General features: G+C 41.3%; 1 long non-coding RNA gene across 1 annotated transcript; it reads left to right on the top strand.

Moving 5' to 3' along the window:
* Positions 1-2,504: 2,504 nt before the first annotated feature.
* LOC129604783 (uncharacterized) lies at positions 2,505-5,733 on the top strand. Its single transcript, XR_008695990.1, has 3 exons — positions 2,505-4,840; positions 5,431-5,472; positions 5,612-5,733. It is a non-coding gene; the product is annotated as an uncharacterized LOC129604783 (long non-coding RNA).
* Positions 5,734-8,062: the final 2,329 nt, after the last annotated feature.

Genomic DNA, 8,062 nt, shown 5'->3' with positions numbered 1-8,062 from the left:
GGTGGAGAACACCATACTGCATAGAATACTGTCCATCTCTCATAAATAGATGAATATTAATAATGAAAAAAAGTAGTTAGGGTTAGGAAGCAAGATGAGGGAGAGTGGTTAGAATTAGGCAATGGGGTGAGGGAGAGTGGTTAGGATTAGGGCATGCAGTGAGGAAAAGTGAGGTGAGGGAGGAGGGGTAGAATGAAGGTAAAAGGAGGGAGAATGAGAGGGGGAGATGGTTAAGATTTAGGCACTGGGTTGGGGGGAAGGTTGGGGAGATAAGGTGGGAAAAAATTGATTAGGTGGGGGGGTAAGGGTTAAGGTAATGGAGGTCCTCACTTTTCACTTATTCATTTTTCTCTACCGAAGTAGGGCCCTATGGCCACTTGTGGGGTTCTTTGGCTGGGCCCCACAAAATGGTTAAATACTTCACTTCTTTTCTCTTTTTTCTTAGATTCAACACAAATTCCATGTGACAAAGAGAGTGCGACGCTAAACAGATATAAGTACTGTCACAGTCTGGACTTTTGTTAGACATTTACTGTGTTTATTTTGCCATTTCCTGTTTTGATTCATCTGGTTTTTCATTCTCGCTTTACCTTTTATTAGTCACGTGTCTTGTCAGCTGTTTTTAGTTCAGTAATTATCTCACTGTATTTAGTTACCAGTTCGTACCTCAGTTCCCTGCCAGATCGTAATGTGAATTCACATGTATTCCAGTGTTTCGTCCTCGGTATCAGCTCATGTAAGCTGCCACATTACAGCGCAAGGAAGTGTCTTGCTCATGGATACATCAGAGGTGGGGACCTAACTGGGACCTTCTGCTTCCCAGGCCAATGTTCTACAAACTGACATTAACTGCTCCAAAGCTGAAGCACACAAGGCCACAGTCTTTGTGGTGTCATTTTAGCTTATTCTCCAGGATTCAAATAATATCTTAAACAGCCTGTGATTATTTGTGAACAATTGTGCAACATGTACTGATTTTACATGGCTACATGTAGCAATAAACTCATTGTTTACGTTGGTACTAATTAGATTTTTATAATATTTTACAATATTGTTCTGAGACTGTTGTTTTTAATTCAGTTATTGGTCCCTGGAAACAGGGGGTTCCCCATAATAATTTCAATTAATAAAAGAAAACTATTAACATAATTTTCATTGATAACTTGTGAAGCTACAGTAGTGACGAAACTTGTGATCTTTAAATTATTAACACAGTATCTCCTTTTACTGGTGTAACACCCCTGGGTTTAATTCCTGCTCCTTGCTGTATGTTCTCAACAGCTGAAGTGAGTCTTCCACCTCCCCTGCTGTGTGCAGGGATAGTACAGTAGGTCTCAGATGTGGTGGAGTGGTTTTACTTTCTAAGAAAACCACTGTGGCTATTCATCTGTTGCACAGCAGTTGTTTTCTGCCACTGACTGTGGTAATCGGTTGTTACACTAACACTACGACGGAAAAGCTCTGCTTTTACTGTTTGATGTGGAAATTAGTAAGATTTGCTGTTTTGGTCAATAATATTATCTGCATGACAAATGAAGTGACCTTTCAAGATTTATATCTCATTTGTGTCAAAAATCAATTGGTATAACCTAAAGGGAAATACTTTGATGTTGCTCTTTGTGATAATGAACAAAGGTTTCAGTGGAAAGTAGCATGTTCTTTAATTTATCAGTGGAATTCTGTTTGATGTTTGAACCTACACACAAGACTTTTTTCCTAATAGCTGGAGAATGTAATGGCAATAACAGGAAGGTACTGTATCAACAGAGCTGGCAAGTGAAGCTGGAAACTAGCAAATACTGAACAATTACTAAAGTCCTGAAGGTAACTGGCAAACAGTATACAATTAAAAATGGAAACATGGAAACTATAGAACTTAGAATATATTTGAAATATTCTAAAATAGAATTATATACTAGTCCATGTGTTGGGTTTGAATGGTGACTTTGCAAAGGCGCATCTTCAATAGAAACTAGGCTGGGTCACTAAGTGAAAAGTCGACAGGACGTTTAAAGGCGCCTGTCTGTTTTCTTTTTCTGTTCAGCAGTTTAACAAGCAGCCTGTATTGCGAATGTCATATTGTGAAATGCTGGTATAACCAGCAGCTGAAAACAAATACAATTTCATGTAAAATGTAAAATACACCTATTTATATATAAATATACATAATAACATAATATTTACACTCACTATAGCAACTATTATAATCAGATATTATTAATAGTGAAAACAATAAATGACTTACAGTTAAGATTAGGAAGCCTGTTTATCAGTTTTGGTGTCGTGTATCCCACTACAAGGTTAGTAAAGCTGTAACATAACATTGTTCACCTGAAGGGTGAGACAGACGTTGATGTATGAACAGTTCCACTTGTGAAAGGGTGATGAGAGGAGCCTGGGCCGCCACACCCAGCCAAACAAGTGGAGCCTACATACCTTCAGTTCCAGGAGAGCAAGCGTTGTGACCCGAGCCGCTCACACAATACCCCCCAGGCAGAGCCACAGCAGCCAGAGAGGCGACACACTAGATCAGAAAGCACCACTGTTGGGTCAACGTTGTTCACCCCCGGAGAACCAGAGGCAAACACTCAGCCCGAGAGATGAAACCCGAGGACCCACGATCCGTAGGTGGTCCACCAGGAGAAGCCCCCATGCAAGAGAGGGGCCCACCCTCCAGTTTGCCACCCAAAGAGCCACATCAGTCCCACAATATAAAGCTGGCAGTGGAGTTGGCAGAAGAAGAGACCACCCAGGCAGCAGACCCACGCACCCTGAGCGGAGAATAGACCCCTATACGCCCCCCCCATAATTTGCACGCACAAAAAGACTGCCAGTTTCCTAAGGAGCCCAGCATACAGAGCCATCAAAACAAAGGCCCTATCCACTGGTCCCCCAGGGAGGCATCCTCCAAAGCCCTAGATGAGTGTATATGACTAATTCCATCAAAACTGAGGACATCTCTGGGAGGGCCGGTGGGTGAGACCACTTCCCAGTAGCTGCCCAGTCCCTCGATCAGTAGGATGCTCCTCACAAATCTACAGTAAGTGGATGAGTGTGGAGTAACATAGTTGGGAAGCAAGGTACTAGGGTTCGCAGAGTCAGGTTCCCGTCAAGCTTTGCTACCCATCCCACTATGCCCTGCCACCCCCCAGTTGTGAACAAACGAGCTAGACCCAGGGGCCAAGGTACTACTACCTGGGCACCACAACCAGCACATCCAGAACCCCCTTCCCTCCTCTGTGACACTTTAACATTCTCTCACTCACGCATGCTTATGCTCACATACTGTGTGGCTGTGCGGGGAGGCCCAACCCTGGCCCAGGGCTCAATGAAGACCACAACCCAGGTAGCCCCTGCATGGCCCTAAGATGGACATTTGGCGTGGATTGGCTCCAGCATCTCAGTGAGACTGGAAGAAGATGGGTTAGGGGAATAAATGGATTTAGTAAAACAATTAGTTCTGCTTACCCTAAAGACCTCTATGGTGCTAATGTGCTAATGTGGTGATTCCTCTCCACAGTTTCTGTCAAAATATGTTTAAAATGTTTTTAATGAAAATGTAGGATTTGTTAGGTTTTCTTATAGGTAGCGGTTAAGACTTATACCTAACTTCATTTAGCCTTGAGACAAGTTTTTACTGTTAAAACTGAACTGAACTGGAATGAAGTGTTAAAACCTTGTACAGTACATTAGATAATTAGTTCTGAAACTGCCCTTATCACTTCATAATCAAATTACAAATTAATTACTGAACAAAAAAAATTAATAAAACTGAATATGGCTTTTGAAACACATTGACTGTCACATTCATCAGACATACTTTTTTCTTTCCGTGACGTACTACATGCAGTCAGCCTGATTAAACGTAGACAAACAAAGGGAAAAGCTGATTTAAATGAGTGTAGTGGCTTTAAAATTACATTGGTAACACGTTACTTTAATATGCACACTTTAAATACTCACATTTGAAAATGACATTAACATCTGATCATGGATTTACTAGCTGGATGAAAACACCTGGTGTTTGCAGAAGACGATCAGGTCTTCACAGAGGTGAGGAAATGCCACGACAGTCATAGCAATAATCATATCTGGCTGATCTGTGGCTAGCATCACACATGCCGTATCACTCTTGCCGTCACAAAAAGGGAAAAAGAGGGATTCCCCAATACTTTGTCATGCTCTGGGGTATTAATAGCAGCAAATCTGTTACTCATCCAATGATAAAGCCTGGAGAAACTTCAGCTGTATATAACAGGTGACAGTTCCTGGAGGTTTAGAAAGTGAGCATCACTGGCTGGACTCAATCAAACTTGAACTAGAAACTTAAGAATTCACGTTGTGATCTATAAGCTGTTGAGTAAATCTGACCTGTACATCAGCCATGGTTGCACCACTTGCCTCTGGTTCCACGTGGATCCTGCCTCTGCTGCTGCTGCATTTCATTTCTTTTCAACTGCTGTTCTCCTCTCCAATGAACCAAAGAAACCAAACCAAAGAAATGATGCATGAGTTTCAGAGGACCGTTTCGATGGTTGAAGGTGAGGTGAAGGTAAGGCAGCTAATCTGCTGACTAACAATGATGCGTTATTATAGTTAATTTACTTAGGTTTGTCAAAAAATCACCTGTGTGCCTGGTGAAACATGTATATTAAATGTCACATCTGAATCTAAGGTAATCACTAGTAATTAGTACTCATGCCTGTGTAGGAAAGAGTCTGCCATATGGAGGCTGCACCTTATTGCTGCCACGTTGTTTGACACTGACACTGCTGAATTTTTGTTTTGTGATCTGGTTTGACAGAACTGTCCAGAGAGCTGCCATACCGCCCACAGAGAGGTAAGTCTGTCATTTTCAATTTGACCCCTTCTGTCGCTCTAGCTCTGGCTTCACCTAGACAGCCTGCCACAGTCTGCAACTTAGCGTTTGTTTATCGCTGAGCTCATGGGAGTATTGCTTGAAAAGAAACAAGCAGTCTGCTACTAACTATTTTCTTAGACCTCATTCAAAAAAGTGGCCTTTAAATTATTGTTGCTTATTTCAGAGAGGTAAATGTTATGAGAATGTTAAAGGGTATGAAAAGAAAAACATGCACAACAAGAAGGAAAAAGGCAAAGTAACATAAAGTTGTTTAATCAGTCTAATGTTCATTTTTTCTCATAACACAGTCTGACGTACAGACACGTTGTGACCTGACGTTAACAAGCCTGCTTTCACTTTTGCACATGCCTACACTGTGTTTTTGCTGAGTGCTCACAGATCAAGCACCGTGTCATTACCACTTCCTCTTAGCTTTCTTTGTTATCTCACACAAATCAATTTCATTTATTCGCACACAGCTTTGACCACTCATGCTTTTCTGCGTCACCATTTTATCTTACCAGGTATTTTGAACAGTTTTACATTTTCTATTCACTTTATCTCTGCAGACTGGAAGATGCTCATGCTTTAATTTCAGTGTCTCACCACAGGTGAGTGAGTGTTATCTCTGGGATACAGCTATTCTATATTGATTGTAAATTAGCACAATGAACCACATTTAGACTTGACTGGAGTTTCTTCATGTGCAGAACTGTGTACTAACATTCCTCTTGTCTGACCCCTGAACAGGAATGTGAATTTCCTGAGTACTTCATCAAAGGCCTGAGCTCCATGCACAACAGTACTACCAGTCTGTTTGACATCAAGTTGCTGATCAAAATGATCAACGTCACAGCTCGACATATTAACGTAAGTGACTTCTATGATTAGTGTGTGTGTAAAACATTCGTCTGCTTTAACTGATGAGATGCTTCAGTCAGTGTCTTTAGGATGCATTGACTCTTGTTTGTGTTCATCTAACATGTTCATGTGTTTCTCTCCTCAGGTGACTTTTAACTATTGTTCACCGGGTGAGAACAACACGCGCCTCATGTCACCAAAAAGCTTTATTGAGGCCCTGAGAATTATGACGGAGCAGTTGAACACCTATCAAAACAGCAAGCATTAACTCAAGAGTCAAACACTGTGTTAGTGACAGCGATGCATTCATGAGTATAAGTATCACCTCTTTGCTTTAAAGGCTTTTTAGTATTTAAAGTGGACAAGACCTGGCACGTAACAACTGTGTAATGGGTTTGTTTAACTGGAGCACCAGTTCTTTACATGCAACCTTAAGTTGGCACTTTCTGCCAAGTCTCTTCAAACTCACTTAAATCCCAATGACAAGCAAAGAGTCTAAAACAGGATTTCTCAATTGATTTAAAAAAAATATCAAGGATCTATTAGGTCAATCATGGATTATTGCCGTATCACCAAAATGTAAAGGTAAAATCTTGTCATGAAGGTGTTGATGCATGAATGCATACACATTATTTGTACTTGCTATTTATTTTATTTATTAATAATTTATAATTGAGAAGAGTTTTTTGATGTCATGTTTTGTGAACGACTTATACACAAATAAAACTAATAATGACATCAATCTATGTCAAAATGTTGTTTTTCGTTATTACAATAAATACTATAAAACATTTAGCCAAAGCGACAAATTATGAATTTTGATGTATAAAATATGTTGGTTATTATCTTTAACAACAATTCACTGATGGTGCTGTCACTCATTTACAGTATCTCATAATTAACCAACGATATGTATTTTAAACTCATGGAGATGCTTGAAACTATAATCTTACTATGCAAACATAATTATGCATAGACAGAAAAGGAATTCCCAGGCTGAATACGGTTCATCCTCTGGAGACCATAGACAAAGAACCTAGCATTTTAGTAAAGATCTGGACATGAGTCCTGTTTTTGTCAATTGTTTCCATATGTTGCGTCACTGCAGCCACCAGCAGTGACACATTTTATATATACTATGTTAAAGGAAAACTTCCCTGTTTTTTATGAAGGTTGACCAAAACGACCTCGACCCTAATATTTTCTTTTTGCTCTGTCCAGCAGTTTAACAATCAGCATATCTTACCCTGAGTGCCATATTGTGATGGACAGCTTTGCTTTAACAAGAGGAGTATATATAATATATATATATACTCTTCTTGATGTATGGTTTATTTAATAATCCAAAATATGTGTGATATTGCTGTGTTGGTGGACAGGTTAAGTCGGTTCTGCTTTATGGTGTGTATGCGGGAGTGTGTGTGTGTGTGTGTGTGTGTGTGTGTGTGGGGGGGGGGGGGGGGGGGGGGGGGGGGGGGGGGGTTGGGGTCGGTTAAGGGGTGCAACCAGCTGCTGAAACCAAGCAAATCTGTTAAGTAAACAATCAGAGCAAAATAAATGAGAAGCAGGGATGTACCTTAGGCTAACACATTCATAACTAAACAACTGTTGTACTGTGGTTTACCTTGGAGATTATTACTAATACCAATAAAAGTGTTAAGGTATGTGCACATACTCAAACAAACATATACATATCATATACATACACATATGCATTGTTATACATATCCCATACTACTTAATAAAAGTCATGACATACAACACCACAATTTTCATATTCACACATTATTGATATTGGTAGTGATAAGTATCAGTAATACTTACAGTTGGATTTGGAAAGTGTCCCACTACAAGGTTAGTAAGGCTGTAGCTTAATATTATTCACCCAAAGGGTGAGGCAGACTTTGGTGCATGAACAATGCCACTTGTTGAAGCCAGGGTGATTTGAGGGGCTCGGCCACTACGCCCATCCAACAAGCAGAGGAAAGAATCCTAGCAGCTAAGGAGCCCACGCACCTTCAGTTCCAGGAGGGCAGGTGTTACGACCCAAGCCGCCCACGCAGAGCCCCCCAGGCAGAGCTGCAGCAGCCACAGAGACAGCACCCGAGGTCAGAGTGGGCCACAGTGGGTCAATGCTGTCCGCCCCATGAGAACCAGGGGCAAACACTCCCCCCGGTGGGAGGGTCGGCCTGAAAGAGTAGAGCCCGAGGACCCACGGTCCGTTGGGAGCCTGCTAGGAGATTCCCCCACGCCCAGAGTGGGTCCCACCCCCAGTCCACTTCCCGGTAGCCCCGGTCCCTCCATCAGCAGGATGCCCTTTGCAGACCTAAGTGGATGAAT

The sequence above is a fragment of the Betta splendens genome, chromosome 10, assembly GCF_900634795.4.
Source record: "Betta splendens chromosome 10, fBetSpl5.4, whole genome shotgun sequence".
In the NCBI taxonomy this organism is placed as follows: Eukaryota; Metazoa; Chordata; class Actinopteri; order Anabantiformes; family Osphronemidae; genus Betta; species Betta splendens.
This window is presented reverse-complemented; position numbering and strand designations above follow the sequence as displayed.